A 22,003-nucleotide genomic window follows, 5' to 3' on the forward strand; every position below is an offset into this window, starting at 1 on the left:
GATGATCCAGAAGAGGCAAGGGAGAATGACACAGAGCCAAAACACACAGCCAGGGCAACTAAGGATTGGCTCCGTAAGAAGCATTTCAAGGTCCAGGAGTGGCCTGGCCAGTTTCCAGACCTGAACTCAATATAAAATCTTTGGAGGGCACTGAAATTCGAAACCTGAAAGTTCTGTTTGGAGGAGTGGATCAAAGTCCCTGCTGCAGTGTCTGCAAACTTGCTCAAAAACTACAGGAAACATCTGACCTCTGTAATTGCAAAATGTAATGCAATGTTAAAGTACCCTTAGCCATATGAGCATTGTGTTCTTTATAATTTGCAGTTGTTTAATTAATTATAGATCCTATTAGCTTGCATACAGTTTGCACATGTTCAGATCAAATCATGTTCATGTTGTACAAACCAAGGAATATTTGTAGATCACCATCTGTGTATTTGCAAGTAATAATGAGACAAATTTAGCTCCATAGCAAGTAAGCTTTGAGTTAGCGGAAGTTAGTGTGCACGCTTATGTCCACAAAAAGTCTTGTAAATGACTCCAGATGTGATGTCAGGTTGCAAAAACTGCATTTTCAATTTGAGAAGTGTTTATTTCTTGATAGTTTTTACATAATACGAGGTCTGTTAGAAAAGTATCGGACCTTTTTACTTTTTGCAAAAACCTGATGGATTTGAATCACGTGTGCTTGCATGAGCAAACCTTGAACCTTCATGCTCATGTGTAGCAGGATGGATGACCTTAATGATGTTCAGCTGGTGGATTGAGTGCAGCTGGTTGTGGCAGAAAAGTGTTTGTATAAAAGAGCTGCTCTTTCTCTTTCTGGAGACTGACTGCAGGTGTTTGGACGTGTTCACTTCCACTTTCCCGTGAAGACAAGTAGGCGCCGGCCACAGCTGCAGGCTCGTTGAGGTGTAGTGGTGAGTGTTTAAGGAAATGGTTTTGTTGTACAGAGACCTCTGTGTGGGCTGTCTTTGGCGGTGCACTGCTGAGTTTGTGGTGCTCTTGACACTCTGGGGTGGTGTCGAGTTACAGCTGATTGCTGTGACGGACGGTTCGGTATGTACAGCACAAAGTAAGCTCCTCTTTCAGATATTTGTTTTATATTTATCTGTTTAAAATGTAGGATTTTGGACCAAGCTGTGGAAGGAGGCCCTGCTGCTTTGCTCTGGTGCTCTGCTGAAAGATTTCGTCCTGTGAGACCGCTGGATGTGCGTGTGTGTGTTTAATGTTAATTTTTTTTTGTTGTTGTTTTCCAGAGCAAAGCAGCAGGTGGCCTCGGTGCAAGTAATTTCCCCTATTTTGGTCGCATCCTCATTGTGGGAAGGTTTCAAGGGGTATGGTGGCAGAGGAAACGCAGGAGTCATTCAGCTTAGGATGGAGAATGAGAGGTTGAAGCAGGAACAGGCTGAGGCAGCACCTGGCCCGAGTATAGAGCCCTCATCTAAAGTGTCCTCTAGTGGTAATGCTCCAGTAATGGAGAAGTTTATTTTTTTTACCCCGAGATAGAAAATGTTGCATGTTTAACAGTGGTGTCAAAAGTACACACATCTGTTACTTAAGTAGAAGTACAGATACTGCAGTTTAAAAACACTCTGATAAAAGTTGAAGTATCAACTTGACCTCTTTACTCAAGTAAAAGTGAAAAAGTATGTGCTCCAAACCTACTTAAAGTATAAAAGTATAAAGTAACCTTAAAAAAAAAAAAAAAAAAAAAAAAGGTAGATGCCACTATATGAATTGAAAGCTTAATTTAAAAACTGATTCGTTCTACATGTGGCCCAAGACCCAAAACCCAAAATTACCCCCCAACACCACCTGCACGAAAATGTTTCAATTCTAGAAGCTCTGAAATGTAATCTGGGACTATTCCAGACAATAAACTGCAGTGAGTGCAGCATCCATTTAGTGAAGAAAAAAAACAAAAACAAAAACAACTTTCCTTATTCAAATTCATTCCAGTAGTATTCTGCTCTTACTAGGATGCAGCAGTTTTCTATTTTGGCAGATAGTTCTGGAGGAAATCACTGAAGAAATTAACACATTGAAAATATGGTTTGACCGAAACAAATTGTCATTAAATAAGACAGGGATGAAGTGGAGGTGTAAGAGTCACTAGGTGTTCACAGGAAACACTTATTTATTTATGTATATGTATTTATTTATGTATGTTCATTGTTAGTTGCTTTTATATTTTCTGTTGTGTTTCTATTCAGGTTCTTTTTGCCTCTTTCTCTAAAATTGTATATAATAATCATTAGATTATTAATATATAAACAAAAATAAATTTAAGAAATATTACAATTTGAAAACAAATGCACCCGAACGTGATGAGAGCTGCAATTGCTTAATGCTAACTTTTAACATTGAAAATCCCATAGACATGCTAACGCGTTAGCGTCGCTCCCGTTTTTAAGTTATAAAATACATCTATCAACTGTTTCAGAAGACCATAACAGGTCGGTTTAACAAAGAAAAGGTAAATAATACTCACAGATGTATGCTCTTTAGGGTTTTAGCGGGGGAAAATTAAGCGAAAGAAAGAAAGAATAAACGAAGCAATAGGTCGAAGCATTGCTTCAATCTGCGAACCACTGCTTGGATTGGTTCACGGTTCAAAGCATGTTGATTACAGGCGCACATGACGTGAAATATATATATATAAACATTAAACTGAAGCCAAGAGTAACGAGGCTGTTTGTTTTAAAAAATGTAAGGAATAGAAAGTACAGATACTTGTGTGAAAATGTAATGAGTAGAAGTCAGAAGTAGGCAGAAAAATAAGTAAAGGAGTAAAGTATAGATACCTAAAAAAGTGTACTTAAGTAGAGTAACGTTACTTGACACCTCTGATGTTTAATGGTAAGAAAGGTATGGGGTTGGCTGAATGGTTGGAGGAGATGCAGGCTTGTGTGAGAGCCTGTCATGTCTCTGAAGCTGACCAGGCATTTTTTTATTTTGATCATCTGGAGGGGGAAGCACGTGAGGAAATAAAGCATTGTTCCAGTGAAGAGCGTTCAGACCCATTAAAGATCATTGGGGTGTTGCAGGACTTGTATGGGGATACAGAATCTTATGTGGCACTTCAAGAGGCCTTTTTCTCCCGCAGACAGCGTGAGGGAGAGACTCTGTTAGGGTTTTCATTGGCATTAATGAGTCTGATGACATCTGTTAAGCAGCGCGCACCTAATGGTGTCCCAAATGCAGAGGTTTTGTTATGTGATCAGTTTGTTGAGTGTGTGTTTGATGGGTCACTTTGGCGCGAGTTGAAGCAGTTTGTGCGCCGGCAGCCTACCGCTACCTTGTTGGAGGTTAGGGGTGAGGCAATTAGATGGGAACAAGAGGGTTCACCTGGAGGTACAAAGGGTAGTGATTTTTCCATCCAGTCTGTTGTGTGTACTCAGTGCGGGGTTCAGGGCAGTGGCCAGGTGGAGGCTGGTTCTTTTCAGGCCTCAGAACTACAGGAAGTAAGGAAGATGCTCCAGCGGCAACAGGAGCAGTTGAATCGGCTGACTCAGAGTATTTCCCATTTGCAGGATTCTGGACGGTTTCGTTAATCAGTTCCCCAGGGGTCTATAATTTGTAGGCGCTGCCAGAAACCAGGTCACTTTGCCAGGGAGTGTGATGGAGTTCGGGTGGTGGCCTGCAGTCAATCCTTTTTGTCAGCCTCTTCATTGAACAAACCATCTTCTGTCGCTCAGGGGTCGGGAAACTAGTGCCCGCCGAGCTGCGGAGCCACAGCTCGGGGGGGGCAAGTTACTGGCTCAGGTTTGGGTAGGACGTGTGACAAGGTAGTGTCCAAGCTTGTGTCGCTGTGTCCTCATTTAATGGTGAGCATGGGGGGAGTTGGGATCCCTTGTCTGATAGATACAGGATCTATGGTGTCAACTATTCCAGAGTCTCTTTTTCATCAGCAGTTTGAGCCAGGGGGTTTTGGGTGGCTGAAATTATGTAATTGCCTACAGCTTAAAGTGAGTAATGGCTTAGCCATCCCTTACCTGGGCTATTTGGAGTTGGATGTGGAGCTTTGTGGTAAGCTGTTGCCAGCATGTGGCATTTTGGTGGTTAAAGATGTGCCTGATGTGTCTGGGGATGAATGTCATCCACAGGCGTTACGGGGAACTTTTTGGGCAGTATGGGATTTCCCGTTTGATTTGCCAGCAGATTTGCCAGCAGTGGCGGAGGCTCCTGAGTATGTCATGCAAGCGTTTCAGAAGTGCCACAAGGCTAGTGGTATTGTGGATCAAGAAGTAGGGAAGGTTAAGGTTCATGGGGGAGAGGCTTGTCAGATCCCGGGCGGTGTAATGAAGTTTGTTAGGGCGACATGCTCTGAGTGGTATTCTGGTGGGGCGGCTCTGTTTGAGCCTGTGGAGTCTGGCTTGCCTGCTGGACTGTTGGCATCTCCTGCATTGGTGCAGGTGGAGCGGAGTATAGCCTACATTCCGGTGATGAATGTGGGATCGGTAAATGTGTGGTTACATCCCCGGGCTATGATTGGCACTTTAGAGGAAGTTCGGGTTGTGAGTCTGCCTGCGGGGGTTGCCGAGGTGCCCCCGGTGGTGGCGGTAGTGGCCTCGCAGTCCATTTCTCCATCAGTGCAGGATCAGATTGCAGCCCTGGAATTGGGTCACTTGCCTCTGGAAGTACAAGGTAAGGTGAGAGCATTGTTGGGTCAGTTTAGTTCTGTCTTTTCAGCCCAAGATGGGGATCTGGGTTGTACTGACCTAATATCACATGAGATTCCGCTTCTGGATGATATTCCAGTGCGACAGCGGTATCGCAGAATTCCGCCCTCTGAGTATGAGGTTGTCAAAGATCACCTCAATCAGCTGCTTATTAGGGAGAGTAGCAGTCCTTATGCCTCTCCTATTGTGCTGGTTAAGAAAAAGGATGGCAGTTTGCGTATGTGTGTTGATTACAGGCTCTTGAATGGAAAAACTAGGAAGGACGCCTTCCCTTTGCCTCGGATCGATGAGTCCTTGGGTGCCCTCACTGGGGCTCGTTGGTTTTCTACCATGGATCTGGCGAGTGGGTATAATCAGGTTCCTGTGACAGAGGCTGATCATCATAAGACGGCCTTTTGCATGCCTTTTGGTTTGTTTGAGTGGAACCGGATGCCCTTTGGGCTTTGCAACGCTCCTGGTACATTTCAGAGATTGATGCAGAGGATTTTTGGTGATCAGCAGTGTCTGTGCTTATTGTTGTATTTGGATGACATTGTGGTTTTTTCCTCTACTGTTGACCAACATCTGGATAGGTTGAGGGTGGTGCTGGAGCGTTTGCAGCATGAGGGGTTAAAGGTGAAACTCAAAAAATGTGCATTTTTTCAGCAGGAAGTGCGTTACCTGGGGCATGTCATCTCTGATAAGGGGGTTGCTACTGACCCTAGCAAGGTGGAGGTGGTTGCTCATTGGCCACCTCCGGTCACACTCTCGGAACTGCGCTCTTTTCTGGGCTTTGCCAGCTACTACTGCCGGTTTGTAGGTGGTTTTGCAAGGTTGGCAGCACCCTTACACAAGTTGGTAGCAGAGTTGGCTGGGGTGAAGCCCAGTCGGGTAGATCAGCCAGTTTCGGGTTATTGGACAGAGGAATGTGGCCGCAGCTTTGAGACTTTAAAAGCTAAGCTTACCTCCGCACCTGTGCTGGCATATGCCGATTTTAGTCTTCCATTTATTTTGGAGGTGGATGCTAGCTATGGGGGGCTGGGAGCAGTGTTGTCTCAGGAACAGGATAGTAAAGTTAAGCTGATTGCTTACGCGAGTCGTGGGTTACGCCCTATTGAGCGTAACATGGTGAACTACAGCTCTATGAAGTTGGAATTTTTGGCACTCAAGTGGGCAATGACCGATAAGTTTAGGGAGTACTTGCTGGGCCATAAGTGCATTGTATACATGGACAACAATCCTTTGAGTCATTTGTCATCTGCAAAACTTGGTGCTACTGAGCAACGTTGGGCAGCGCAGTTGGCCTCATTTGATTTTGAGATTAAGTATCGTTCGGGTTGTAGTAATAAGAACGCGGATGCCCTTTCTCGGTTGCATTCTCCTGGGATGCAGGACTTCCAGGTAATGGTTAGTGGTGCCCAGCTTCCGGAGCCGCTGCAACAGGTTTGTCAGGGGAGTAGGGTAGATGTAAGGCAGGCTGTGGTTGCAGTCTTGCCCCACCGTCTTCCATCTGACCTGGCTGCACTGCAGCGGGCTGATCCAGTGATTCAGGAGGTTTGGGTGTTTTGGGACCGTAAAAGGGGTCCTGATAAGGAAGAGAGCAATCAGGTGTCGCAGTCAGCCCGGGTGCTGCTTCGGCAGTGGGATTGGTTGGTGGAGAGGGATGGTGTCTTGTACCGTCAGGTGTTTAAGTCCAATGGAGCTGGGGCTGTGTTGCACTTGGTGTTGCCTGCAGCTTTAAAAGCCGATGTGTTGACTGAGGTTCATCAAGGGCATGCTCATCAAGGGGTTGAGAGGACCCTAGAGCTTTTACGTCAGCGGTGTTATTGGCCAGGGATGTCTGCGGAAGTGGCAGATTGGTGCCAGGTATGTGAGAGGTGTCAGGTAGCAAAGGTGAACCAACCAGTGGCTCGTGGCCCCATGGGACACCTGTTGCCATCTCGGCCTAATGAGATTCTTGCCATTGATTTTACTGTTCTAGAGCCTAGTCATGGTGGAGTGGAAGACATTTTGGTAATGACTGACGTCTTTAGTAAGTACACGTGGGCAGTCCCTACCCATGACCAGCGAGCTCCTACAGTAGCTCAAGTTGTGGTTTTCGAGGTTTGGGGTTCCAGCTGCGATACATTCTGATCAGGGACGGAGTTTTGAGAGTGTATTGATCCAGCAGTTGTGTGGCTTTTATGGCATAGAGAAATCTCGTACTACACCATACCATCCATCTGGGAATGGGCAGTGTGAGCGTTTTAATAGAACGCTTCATGATCTGTTGCACACACTGCCCGTGTCTTGAAAGCATCATTGGGGTTCTTGTTTGCCCCAGGTTTTGTATGCTTATAATACAATGCCGCATCAGGCAACTGGTGAGTCTCCTTTTTTGTTGATGTTTGGTCAGGAGCCAAGGCTTCCGGTTGATTTTCTGTTGGGTCGAGTTCGGGAGCCTGTGGGTGGTTTTGTTCATGAGTGGGTCCGGGAGCACCAGACCCGCTTGCAGATGACTTTTAATGGAGCCCGGGATCGGCTGAAGGCCGCTGCAGAGCAGCGTAAGAAGGATTATGATCAACGTGTCCGTGATGTTCCCCTGAAGGAGGGCCAGTTGGTCTGGCTGTGAGATTTTAGAGTACGGGGCCATCATAAGATCCAGGACCAGTGGTCCTCTGTGATGTATCGTGTCCTGAGGGCACCACAGGAAGAAGGGACTGTTTATACACTTGCCCCTAAGGATGATTTAACCAGAGCCAAGCAGGTTCATCGCTCGTTGTTGAAGGTAGTGGTAGGACTTGGGTCCCCTGATGAGGTTGTGGCCCATTCTCTGCCCCCTGTGGAGTTTTCTCCACCTGTGGTGGAGCTATTAGAGGACAGGTGGTGGCGTAACGGCGGGTGGTTGGTGTCAGGATCTGAGGACCCTGCGTCTACTTCAGTTGTGCGGGAAGTGGTGACTCCGCCTGCTCCTCAGGTGGAGGGGGTGGGAGAGGTGACCCAGGTTGCCCCTCAGGTGGAGAGTGCGGAGGTTGTGAGTTTACCTGCTTCCCCGCAGTTGAGCCCACCAGTAGATCCAGTGGTTGCTGTGCCACCTCTGCCAGTGGAGTCTAGTACGTCTTCCCTCCCCCCTAGTGAAGAGGTTGTACTTCGGCGGATGACTAGGGTTACTGCGGGTCATCATTCTAATATTCATCATCTTCCACGGTCTGCAGTGCAAGTGGGTCCTTCTGGCCCTATGTAATATAGGTGGTATGATTAAGGTTAAGGAATGGGGTCTATTCCATCGTCGGGGCGACGATACAATTTGTGGGGGTGGATTGTAGCAGGATGGATGACCTTAATGGTGTTCAGCTGGTGGATTGAGTGCAGCTGGTTGTGGCAGAGGAGTGTTTGTATAAAAGAGGGAGTGTGTGTGCTCTTCTTTCTCTTTCTGGAGACTGACTGCAGGTGTTTGGACGTGTTCACTTCCACATTCCCGTGAAGCGCGCCTAGGCGCCGGCCACAGCTACAGGCTCGTTGAGGTGTAGTGGTGAGTGTTTAAGGAAATGGTTTTGTTGTACAGAGACCTCTGTGTGGGCTGTCTTTGGTGGTGCTCTTGACGCTCTGGGGTGGTGTCGAGTTACAGCTGATTGCTGTGATGGACGGTTCGGTATGTACAGCACAAAGTAAGCTCCTCTTTCAGATATTTGTTTTATATTTATCTGTTTAAAATGTAGGATTTTGGACCAAGCTGTGGAAGGAGGCCCTGCTGCTTTGCTCTGGTGCTCTGCTGAAAGATTTCGTCCTGTGAGACCGCTGGATGTGCCCTGCCCAACCAGTCCCTGCAGAAGACTGCCCCTCCCTGAGCCTGGTTCTGCTGGAGGTTTCTTCCTGTTAAAAGGGAGTTTTTCCTTCCCACTGTTGCCAAGTGCTTGCTCACAGGGGGTCGTTTTGACCGTTGGGGTTTTTCCGTAATTATTGTATGGCCTTGCCTTACAATATAAAGCACCTTGGGGCAACTGTTTGTTGTGATTTGGTGCTATATAAATAAAATTGATTTGATTTGTTTGCTGTGGCGGCTTTACGCTCAGTGTGGACATTTGGAAAACTCTGCCAGCTGCGTGTGCTGCCGGGCTGTGTGATGCAAGGGTGCCCTCATGTGGTCATAATTGGTGGTGTTTTAAATTAGTTTTATAAAATTGTCCTTTTAACTAGAAATTTAATTGTTAATAAATTCTTTTTTTGTATTTGGGAACCACGTCTTTGTCTCAGTTACAGCGAACCTGTGTGTCTTAGGTTGAAGTTATTCAATTGTTGAATTCCCTGGGTGAAATTCCCAGGGTGGTGTCAGAAGTCCGACATATCATGTTCATTCATGATTTCTAATTGTCTTGACGATTAGGAGTAACTTGTCCACTTTGCCACACGTGTGAACTTTTTCACGCCTGTCGATTGGATCATTTCCTGGTAAGCAGCCTTTGTGTGAGGACATGTGCTGTGCACTCGGTGGATTTTCATTTCAAGGAAAAAGATGGAACGACTGGAGCAGCGCCGCATCAAATTTTGCCAGAAACTGGGTGACAGCCAGGTGGAAACCATTCGGAAGATTCAGATGGCTTTCAGTGACTTTTCAGTCGTGTGACTATCCGAGAAATTGTGGAAGAGGTGGGCATGTCACAGCATGTCCTGTGAGACTTCCAACACGGAGGCGCTTTTGCACCACTGTCAGCAGCTGCATGAATTTCACCACCACTCTTTCATGGCCAAATCTTCTGTCACAGTGGAATGTACCGAAAAAGTGCTGATGTCCACGTCTTCCGCAATTTCTTGGATAGTCACATGATGGTCCCGCATCACCACAGCGTTCACTTTGGAAATGATCTGGTCATTTCAGCATGTTGATGGCCGACCGGAGCGTGGCTCGCTCTCCACCGTTGTGTGGACATCTTTAAACCGGTTGTACCGCTCCTTAATCTGTGTGATGCCCATAGGATCGTCACCGAAAGCCGTCTGAATCATCCGAATGGTTTCCACCTGGCTGTCGCCCAGTTTCTGGCAAAATTTGATACGGCGCTGCTCCAGTCGTTCTGTCTTTTTCCTTGAAATGAAAATCCGCCGAGTGCACAGCATACGTCCCACACAAAGGCTGCTTACCAGGAAATGATGCAGTCGAAAGGCGTGAAAAAGTTCACACATACGCACGAAGGTTCAAGGTTGGCTCATGCAAGCACACGTGATTCAAAGCCATCAGGTTTTTGCAAAAAATAAAAAGGTCTGATACTTTTCTAACAGACCTCGTATATGGCACAGAGGTTATATTTACTCACAAACGAAACAGAGTTTTGCAGCCTGTGGCGTCATCGTGCTACCGTCCTTGAAATGTCTTCTAAATAAGTTCAGGGGTGTTACTGGGTTCCATAAACAGCATTTTTCGTTTTAAAAGTGCTTATTTCTCAGTAGCTTTTACAAAATATATGAGAAACATGTATATAAACACACAAAACAAAGTGGTTTTGGAAAGACCAACCACTGACGTCACAGTGCAGCTGTACTCTGATTGGCTTTCATCCTCGCCATTCAAAAACGAAATTGAACAGATTGAAACCGAATGTGACTTTTTAACCACTTAAATAGGTCAAGTTTAGCCATCTTTGAACTTGTCCAAGGTCTGTGTCTCAAGAATGTTCCATGTAAATTTGAAGCTTCTATTTGTCATAGGACTGGCCCTATGCTGAGCACAGATGGACTGATGGACCCAAAGCCTTTGCAATACCCAATGGCCATATTTGATGGTCTCGGGTAACAAAGGTTTCTGTACCAAATATTAAGGTCTATTTTTCTATTGTATCAATTACTTATTTCATTTCAATGTGATTTTCTGATTATTTTTTTAGATGCTGTCTCTCACAGTTGAAGTGTACCTACGATAAACATTGAATGAATTTATTCAGCATGCGTGTACACACACAACACAACAAAACTCCTTATTAAAAACCTTTTACCATAAAAATGTATATGTACATATGTATATACTCATAACAGTACTACCAAAGGAACAAAGCACAGACAATTTAGATTAATCAATGAACTGAAATTTCTAGTCACAGCAAGACAAGCAATAATACAAATCAGTAAAGTTAATTATTCGTACTATAACAAGAAATTAGATTATTTTTATAGTCTTTTAAAGCCAACTAAAGTACTAAATAATTTAATGTTATCAAGACAGTTATTCCAAATATACCTTTTACAGAAACATGTTTTGTTTTTGTTTTTTTTTTTGTTTTTTACAGCAGTTCGAGTCTTTAATTTAGCACATAATAGTAATGTTCCTCTCAGATTATAACTGGAGTCCTTAATTTTAAACAGATTTGGACATGTTGAGGTAGAAGTTTATTTTTTTGCTTTCTACATAATTTATAATGTAATCGACTAAGTCCTTGAATGTCAAAATATGGAAACAGATAAATAGTGGGTTAGTTAAGGTTGGTTCACGATAAGGTTTATTACTGATGATTCTTATGGATTTTTTTGTTATAAAAATATTCAATTGGTATTTGTTTTATATGTTTCCTCAAACCTCAGTGCAATATGTCATCTATGAAATGAAAGTAATGAATAATATAAAGCAATTAGTTAATAGTGGGAGAGGAAATCTTCTTTATACAGAATCACAATGGCTTTTGACATTTTAGATTTAACATAATTTTTGTTTTTCAGCTTAATTTTTCAATAAAACTTACTGTATATGTGTGTGTGTGTGTGTATTTATATGTACACTCACAATTTTGTGTTGCATCATTTAAAGGTTTTGTTTCAACTTGTAAAAATAGGAGCAAAAATGAAAGTGTTGCATTTAAATCAGTTTATTTATACAACTTCAAATGACAAGATAAGTCACCTCAAGGTGCGACACTGGGACTAAGGTTTAAACTTGACCCACCCCCTTAGGTGTTTTTATTATTAATACTGGTCAGCTCAACCATTTGATAAAGGATATTGATATTTATTGAATGAATGAATTTATTTATTTTGGCACACAAACTCAACAATAACAAAAAACTGATACACAAGACAATTCCACAGTGACATGTGTGACCAAAAATGAATTTACTACATTCTATTGAAAAATGGGAGGCAGTTAAAGGAAGAAACCTAAGCAGACCAGTATCAGTGTTGTTGCCATCTGCTTTGGTTATACCAACAACAATTAAATAAAACAAAAATGCAAAAATGAATTTTCAGTATTTGTGTGTGTGTGTGTGTGTGTGTGTGTATATATATATGAATAAATATATCATCTGTCAACTTTTCTTTTTCAAACTTGTAAATTCTTCAGCTATGTATACCATAATTTTCTAAGGCACAAATCTGTATATCCGTTGTATGTTAGGTCCTTAGTTCGTCTGTTCAGCAAAAAACAATTTTTTTCCAGCAATTTGTTTTTCAGGCAACATGTAAAATTACCCGATGTACACTGTAACCTTTCTAGAAAGAAATCTCATTGCTCACAATAGAGGCAGCTCATGCTAACATTAGCAATGTGTTGTGTGATTCTAGCGAGTCTTCATGCTAACATGAGCATGTAAAGATTTATGCTAGCATGTAAGTATCTATATTTTGAGCATAAGTCCTGTTGCTAGGAACAAGGAATGAAAAGCTGGACTATTTTCTGACATGATTTTTCTTCATTGCACTGAGGATGTACACAGTCTTTTTTTGATTGTACATGCACGCGCAAGGGCCGATCTGGTTGTGTGTGTGTGTGTGCGCGCGCGCACAGGGGACAATTACTTTGATGAGACGTAATTTAATTGAGCTAACTGATGCTGCTAATTCTTGTAACACACACATAAAATCCACTCCGCTGTAAACCGTCTGGATGCATGAGGAACTGTTCAGCTGAAAAGCTGATGTGATTTTTGGCTGGACTGAGGAACTACACAGTCTTTTTCTTTTTTCTTTTTTTACAAGCACAGACCCGTTTGCGTGTGTGTGCCCGCGTGCATGATTCTACCGGGACATGAGTTGATTGAGCTAACTGACGCTGCTAATTCTTGTAACACACACAAAATCCACTCCGCTGTAAGCCATCTGGATGCATGAAGAACTGTTCAGCTGAAAAGCTGACGTGATTTTTGGCTGGACTGAGGAACTACACAAAGTCTTTTTTTTTTTCTTTTTTTATAGAAGTCCGAAGGCACAGCATCACTGGACTACACATTACAATTTGGACTTTAGCAGCAGTGGAACACCAAAATGTAAGTCCCTTTTCTGTTGTTTATAAATTAATAAAATATCAAATGACAAGGATCTGTTTTAGCCGTTATATAAAACGAATAATGAATGTTTTTACATTCTTTCAATGGAGCGAAAATTTAATTTGGTGAAAGCTGGAACAAACCATTCAACTCCGCTTTGCCTTGTTGAATGGTATGTTCCAGCTTTCACCTCATGAAATATCCGTACCATTGAACTCATAAACATTCATTATTTGTATAATGGCAACTGGACTGAATATATAATTCAGAAGGACCTTGTATTGGCTGTGATCATAATAAAGTATATTTGTCAATTTATATTTCAACAAAACTATTACTCAGGAAACCTACTAAAAATAGTTAGATGTTGCTATTTTATATTTTATTTTATATACATCATTAATAAATTAATGAATAATCTTTTTGAATTTTTATTTTGGGAATTTTTGGCTAATTAAAATTTATCCACAGAGATTACGCTAGTGTGTATTAATGCCATAGCTGTGGATTTGTTTAGTTTAAATCCATACTTGCTGCCCATTAACAGCTTTTGATTTTTGAAAAATCTTGAGGTGATATTCAAACATGATTCCCTTAAGATGTGGAAAAAAATATCCTTGTATGCCTTCTGCAAATATACTGCTCCATTTCAGTGTATGGACTACCTGTAATATGTGCAATGCACCATCTAGTGGTCAATGCAAAGAAATGCATTTCTTTAGAGGCCACAACAGCTGGAGGTTTTTGTCTGTTTTTTTTCATCCATAGTAGGGTCAAGAACCTCAGTTCCGTGACCATTCTCTGGCTAGTTTGTTTTGAGGATTAATTTGACTTCTATGGGCCTTTTATGAAAAATTTAGCCCCCAGGTCGCTCCCGAAAATTCCAGCATTTTGTACTAGAAGACCAAATCCAAGGTGGCCGTCGGTGCCATCTTCAAAAATTTACTTTTCAACCAGAACACCTAGAATCATAAATGAAGACACTTTTTTGGGTAAGTTGACCATGAGGATTCTGATATCATTTAGACATTATTACATCATTTTGAACCAGAAATTGAAGATGGCTGCCATCCAGTAGGGTGAAAATGTAACTGTTGAATGGGAACACCTAGGATTATGAATGAGCACATTATTTCAGTGAAATTAAAGTGCTGATACAATTTATAACAGTTGCAGATTTATTTAAAGTCAAGGTCAGGTATGAAGGTCAAGGTCATTCAAAGATCATTTTTGAACTCATACTTAATGGTCATGGATTTCAGGATGTGGGCCATACTGACTGCAAATCTATGAGTGTACAATCCTATTGTTTAGCACAATGAAGGTCTTGTTTGCTTTAACTTTTATACACTTGCCTTTCAGGTTAATTAGTTGTTCCCTGTTTTGTATAATTTCATATCATATACATCTGATAGAAATACTTGTAATAGTAGATATTTGTTTCTTCTTTTTCAGGTATTGGTATGACTACAAAAGGCAGGTGCCTGACTTCTTGGTGATGCTGACACCTCTGCCTGATGACTATGACCACTGCTCCATGTGTCCTCCAGTGTGGTAGACTTTGTTGATGTTTGTTCCCTGGCTCCTCATATATGTCATGAACTGAGGTGGCGAGGCACGGCGGGCGGATGGACACAAATGCATGACTCAGATGTGGGTTAAGAAAAAGTCTTTATCCAAAAACGGGTTCAGTTCGATACACAGGAAGTCAATCAATACAGATTGAGGTACAGATGGTTGAGAGGCGGGGGCGTAATCAAACAATGAGCGAGGATCAGACACGGAGACACAGGTTCACTGGCGCAGGCTGAGACGTGGTCAAAAAACGGGCGAGAGTCGAGCACAGAAAAGACGCAGAGCAGAAACAACACAAGGAAGGCTTAGAACGAGGGCAAGAGCACAAGGCATGGAGCACAAGGAACAAGCAGTGAACAGATGAAAACATAGGACTTAAATACAGAGGTTAATCAGGGTGTGATTAGATGCAGGTGCGGGGAAGAAGGCGTGGCTGGACGAGACGAGTGGAGTGACAGGGAGTGTGTCAGGCAAAAGCAGCAAAACAGGAATGTGACAGTGACTACACAAATGTTAAACAACTAAGAAATATTGAAACCTAAATTCCAAACGTGAGCAAAACAAAATAAACAAATGAAAGAGCAGAAACAGAACAGAAAGTAAAAGGCTGGATCTAAACTAGGAAAGAACTCAACATGTGGCTGAAGAGTAACAGAACAACTACAAGTGACTAAAGTGATAGCATGGGTATACGACTACTGATAGAAAATGGAAAATCACAGCTGAAGAAAAACTACCACAAAATAGAACACCTATTAAATATAAAATAAACAGAGAGACCAGACTGAAGTATGATAAACCGAACATGCATAATAAACAGAAAACCAAAACAAACTACGAAATACAAAATAGAAAATCAAAACTGAGGATCAAAGAAGTGGCAAAGATAAGGACAGGGGAAATAACATGACACAGGGCCGGATTAGGGCCAAACATGACAATACAGGGCCATCAACCAAAGTCAGCCTCCAGTCCACCCACACTATGTACATAATTCAGCCAGCATTTGTGATGATAAGGAATCTCATGTGAATCATTCAGACAGTTTATCTTGTCTTGCATTGTCTGATCTTCCAGGGCCACTGTTGACTCTTGAAAACTGCCCATGCATAATCATATGAAATCAGAAACAACTTTGATTCTGGGTGCTTGGTGGACTCTTCCTTGCAGCACCAGACACTTTTGTTTTATCATGTATCGGCCCTAAATTCGATCACAGCTGCTTGGAAGCAGGAGCCAGGGAACAAACATCTCCAAAGTTGTCAAGACCCCTCCACAACAGGGCCTTTTTCTTGAAGTTTTCCCACCTCTCAATTGAGGTAATGAAATCAGTGGTTTATCACAAAGTCTACCACACTGGAGGACACATGGAGCAGTGGACATTGGCATCAGGGAGAGGTGTCAGCATCACCAAGAAGTCAGGCACCTGCCTTTTGTAGTCATACCATGCCTTTAGAGGGAAGTGATGGTCCAGTGGTTAAGCGTTGGGCTTGAGACGAGAGGATCCTCAGTTCAAACCCCAGCCTGACCGGAAAATCACTGAGGGCCCTTGGGCAAGGTCCTTAATCCCCTAGTTATTCCTGGTGTGTAGTGAGCACCTTGCATGGAGCACCCTCACCCAGTGTGTGAGTCTGTTTGTGTGAATGGGTGAATGTGAGACATAATTATAAAGCACTTTGAATGTCTGATGCAGATGTAAAAGCGCTATATAAATGCAGTCCATTTACCATTTATTCAATCCCTGATAAAGAAGAAACAAATATCTACTACTACAACTATTTCTATCAGATGTATGTGATATGAAATTACACAAAAAGGGAACAACTAATTAACTTGAAAGGCAAGTGTACATATGTAACTGGTTGTGACTGACTCTGCGTTGTGTCTGAAGAAGAGTGTCAGACGTGGGTATCTTTGGAGGTTGTCTCCATTTAATTTCTGACAAACAGTGAAATAAAAATTAAAATCCTCCAGTCAGTGGCTTCAATACGACATGCCCCTCTTCCACAGAGATTAGTAACAATAGGGCGCGCAACACAAATAATACATTAAATCATTTAAGCAGGATATAACATACCTGACAAACAGTGAAATAAAAATAAAAGCTCTCCGGTCAGTGGCTTCCACATGACACATGTGATGATACAGACATATGTTTCAACATATCGTAGGTACAACCCCAATTCCAATGAAGTTGGGACATTGTGAAAAATGTAAATAAAAACACAATACAATGATTTGCGATTCTTCTTCAACCTACATTCAATTGAATACACCACAAAGACAAGATATTTAATGTTCAAACTGATAAACTTTATTGTTTTTGTGCAAATATTTGCTCATTTTGAAATGGATGCCTGCCACATGTTTCAAAAAAGCTGGGACAGTGGTATGTTTACCACTGTGTTACATCACCTTTCCTTCTAACAACACCCAAAAAGCGTTTGGGAACTGAGGACACTAATTGTGAGTGTCATGATTAAGTATAAAAGGAGCATCCCCAAAAGGCTCAGCCATTCACAAGCAAAGATGGGGCGAGGATCACCACTTTGTGAACAACTGAGTGAAAAAAATAGTCCAACAGTTTAAGAACAATGTTTCTCAACGTTCAGTTGCAAGGAATTTAGGGATTCCATCATCTACAGTCCATAATATAATCAGAAGATTCAGAGAATCTGGAGAACTTTCTACATGTAAGCGGCAAGGCTGAAAACCAACATTGACTGCCTGTGAGCTTTGATCCCTCAGGGCGGCACCGAATTAAAAACCAACATTACTGTGTAAAGGATCTTACCACGTGGGCTCAGGAACACTTCAGAAAACCATTGTCAGTTAACACAGTTCGTTGTGACATCTACAAGTGCAAGTTAAAACTCTACCATGCAAAGCAAAAGCCATACATCAACGAGATCCAGAAACACCGCTGCCTTCTCTGGGCCCGAACTCATTTGAAATGGACAGACGCAAAGTGGAAAAGTGTGCTGTGGTCTGATTAGTCCATGTTTCAAATCGTTTTTGGAAATCATGGATGTTGTGTCCTCCTGACAAAAGAGGAAACAGACCATCCAGATTGTTACCAGCGCAAAATTCAAAAGCCAGCATCTGTGATGGTATGGGGGTATGTTAGTGCCCATGGCATGGGCAACTTACACATCTGTGATGGCACATCAGTGCTGAAAGGTACATCCAGGTTTTGGAGCAACACATGCTGCCATCCAAGCAACTTCTTTTTCAGGGACGTCCCTGCTTATTTCAGCAAGACAATGCCAAGCCACATTCTGCACGTGTTACAACAGCGTGGCTTCGTAGTAAAAGACTGTGGGTACTAGACTGGCCTGTCTGCAGTCCAGACCTGTCGCCCATTGAAAATGTGTGACGCATTATGAAGCGCAAAATATGACAACGGAGACCCCGGACAATTGAACAACTGAAGTCGTACATCATGCAAGAATGGGAAAGAATTCCACCTACAAAGCTTCAACAATTAGTGTCCTCAAACGCTTATTGAGTGTTGTTAGAAGTAAAGGTGATGTAACACAGTGGTAAACATACCACTGTCCCAGCTTTTTTAAAACGTGTTGTATGCATCCATTTCAAAATGAGCAAATATTTACACAAAAACAAAGTTTATCAGTTTGAACATTAAATATCTTGTCTTTGTGGTGTATTCAGTTGAATATATAGATTGAAGAGGATTTGCAAATCATTGTATTCTGTTTTATTTACATTTTACACAACTTCCCAACTTCATTGGAATTGGGGTCGTAGGAGGATAAGCCACACAAGAAGACAAATGACCTGGGGCCCAGGTGGGACGCTGCGTCGGTAACCAGGAACTACGGAGGAAGACACACTGGGTAAGTGGTATGCACTTAGTATCGCTGCCACAAACAGTCTTAGTTTAGAACAGGAGCAAACACAGAATGTCTCAGAAAGTGTAAAATAATATTGTGATAGTTCAGCAATTGTTCATAGTTCATCAGTGGTCTCCGAGGTCAAGGGTCAAGTGCTGCGGGTTGAAGCACAGCTCCAGTCAAGCATGACTTGATACAGCTGGGCAGCGTTCTTAATTGTTTGATATCAAAGTTTATGCAGTTCTTTAGCAGAGTTCTTGAATAGTTCTTTATCAAAGCATAGTCACTGTCTTAAGGAATGTGAGAGCGGGATCCTACAGAGATGGAGCAGAACTTAACTGCCGTTTAGGTCCAGGAGCGCTCCATGCCAGGAGCCGATGAGTTTCCACATAGATGTGTGGAACCAGTAGCCAGTACGAGGGTCCAGGTCCGCATGGAGGCAGTACCGGGTAGTTCTGGAACATGAGGAGAAGACAGTTTGTTCTAATGCAGAGGCAGGGGGCCAGGCCAGCGTTACCTTCGTATAACTGCAGGGCACTTTGGCGTCTGAGCGCACAGCTGGAGACGCATTCAAGGTCACAGTGCAGCAATCAGGTAAAATCTCTCTGATCTCCGTTGGGAGCGTTGACGAGGCGTGGCGGCTGGCAAGGCAAAAGGTTGACGAGACGTGGCGGCTGGCGAGGAAAAAGGTTAAGCATGGCAAAGACAAATAGACATGGCAGTCCACAGTAGTATCTGTCACATTTTAGCCCTGATCGGGACTTTGATTCTAGTCTTGCCTCTTTCTTTTCTCGCCATCTGCCCCAGCTTTGATTTATTAGTTTTTGTCTTCATTATGTGTTTATTCTCTGTTCTGTTTTGCTTTGTCACTTTGTTTCTTTGTTACTTTTCATACTTTCGCCATTGTCCAGTTACGTTGTAGTTTTGTTCAGCCGGTTTGTGTTTGCATTATCGATCATTAGTTTATCAGTTGTTTATTTTGCTTTTCTCATTTGTGTATCAGTTATGCTTTAAGGTCGGTTTTTGCTTTCCATTTTCATTTAGATTCTATTTCTCTTATAGCTTGTTTAACCACCTTATTTTCCTCGTCAGTTCCAGTTTAGTTTCGCTTAAGTATTTATTTTCCATTTTCCCTGATCAGTTCTCATGTAATTTTTTCTTATGTACTTATCTCTTGGTTCGTGTTTTGTTCTCATGTTCATGCCAGTTCATGGTATATTTTATTCTGCCATCAGTTTCTGGTTTAGCTCTGTTCATAGTTCTCTGTTTCCCTCATGCCCATCCGAGTATGTTCCCACTCCACAGCATTGCCCTTACTATTGTCTTTGTCACACACTTTGATTCTGTCTGCTTTGTGTTTTCTTTCACTCACACTCTTGGCACCTGTTCATGCATCTATGTATTTTACATTACTTCACTTTGTAGCACTCACTTCCTCACTATCTTGCTCCATGTATAATCTTTGTCCACCAGCCACGCCTCCTCTCTAGATTGCTCCTCAGGTGCACCTAGTTAACACCTGCCTTATTTAAACACCTTTCAGCATCACTCCCCTGCCAGTTTGTTGTCTTTGCACACATTCCAGCCTTTTGTTTTCGGTCCTGATTTTTGCCTTGCCATGTCTGTTCTCCTCGACCACACCTCTTGCCTCATCTCTTCTGTCTGTGTCTCCTCGTGCCATTGATCCCTGCCTGAATATGACTGCATTTTTGCCTGATCCCAACTGTACCTCCGTTCCGCTGCCTGACCACCTGTGTACCGTACCACAGCCTGGAATAAAGACCATGTTTACTCCTACACCTAAGCCAAGTCTGGGAGTCTGCTTTGCAGGTCCAGCCACTACGGTTGCCAGGCAGCTGCCCACCCTGACAATATCTGGCAACAGATTAACAGAATATCTGGGCTTAAATAGTCTCTACCTAATCAAACATAACGAATAACGTGTGTAGATCAACTAAAGGGCACCATCAAGTGGAGAACAGAAAATACTACAGGAACAGAACAGGAGGGCACCATCTCGTGGAGAAAAAAGTCATTACAGGGAATATGGCGGGGCAGAACACAACAGCATGGTTTTTTTGTTGTTTCTAGAAAGAAGAAAGAAAATAATAATAAAAAATAAAAATGAATATAATGAACCAGAAACAGAAAGGGGTAAATACATTGAAATTAGGAAAATACAACACTTAACATTAATCATGGGAGGGGCAATATACATATTTACCTGTGGTTACTACCATCACCACAGCCAACAAGATTAATCATACCAGTTATGGTAATGACAGTCCCACAAGGATATATAACAGTAGATATCTTATACCAACAATGGTAAATGAAGTACCACAACGGTATAAAGTAGTGAAGATATAACACCAGCAATGGTAAATTAAATACCACAAGGGTAAGACACATACAATAACATGCGATTGTCGATGCTGTCTGTTATGCTAGGCTGTCATCCACCTTCACAGTTACAAGCACAGGAATTATATAAGAAAAGAGAGGCCGAAAAACAAAAAACAGCTGAACCAGGAAGCAGGCACAATATATAAGTATATTATGTATCATGGGTGTCTCTGCCATGTGTAACAATAGAGGAACATATTGTATCTGAAAATCACTTGCAATTCACATTAGCTTAAGATATCAATAAATTTAAACAATATGATACTTTTCACAAATATTCAACGTTTTCAGAGCTTTCACATTTTCCGAATTAGCAATCGAGTGGAAGTCTTTATGAACACAGAAAATAGAGGCCTTTCGCCTACAAATTTTGCTCTATGAATATAGTATTTGATCAGTAATAAAATTAGATTAACAATAAAGAATTTATCCTCGTCCTTTTGTGACTGACAGGTATAATACCCAAATACAACATGCTCGTGCTTTAAATTGAAATGACATTGTAATGTTATAGAAAAATATTTTGCAACATCCTTCCATAGTTTTTTTGTTATGTCACAGTACCAAAATAGATGTGGTACAGTTTCAGGCACCAGAGAACAGAAGGAGCAAGATGTATCAATTTCTTTTAAAATTTTGTCATATAGAATCTAACCGGGTATATTTTATGCAAATTTCTCCAACTTTGTTTGTGATAATATATTTGTATGGCAATAACCAACCTTTTGCCCATGGAATATTGTCCTTGAATTGTGCCCAATAAGAAGTAATGTAAGGTTTTGTTGAAATTTCGTTTTGGAACAACCCCCTAATTGCTCTATTATTTCTGTGTGACCCAAAACATACTTTACCACAGACAGTATTAAGAAGATGAACAATTGGTACAGTATTCTGATCAGCAGAGTTTTGACAAAGCTGTACAACAGATAATGGGATGGCCTTAATAACATAGGAAAATTCCTCAATGATACACAAAAATCATAAAATTCTCTAAAGTCATTATAGCACATCAGCTTTCCATCTGGTGTTAATAGTTGTGTAAGCAAATAAATGCCCTTATCCATCCAATTGCTAAGGTAAATGCTTTTTCTATTATGTAAAATGTCCATATTATTCCATATATAATATCTTTGAGGGGAAAAGTTGTGTTTAAAGATCAACTTCCAAGCTAGAAGAACCTGTTTGTGAAAGTTTGATAGTTTCAGGGGGATCTTGTTAATCTGATAATTACATACAAGCAGAAATGGAAGACCACCAATCTGATTAAAACTAAAGTTCCATA

Source organism: Thalassophryne amazonica, chromosome 5 (assembly GCF_902500255.1).
Source record: "Thalassophryne amazonica chromosome 5, fThaAma1.1, whole genome shotgun sequence".
Classification (NCBI taxonomy): Eukaryota; Metazoa; Chordata; class Actinopteri; order Batrachoidiformes; family Batrachoididae; genus Thalassophryne; species Thalassophryne amazonica.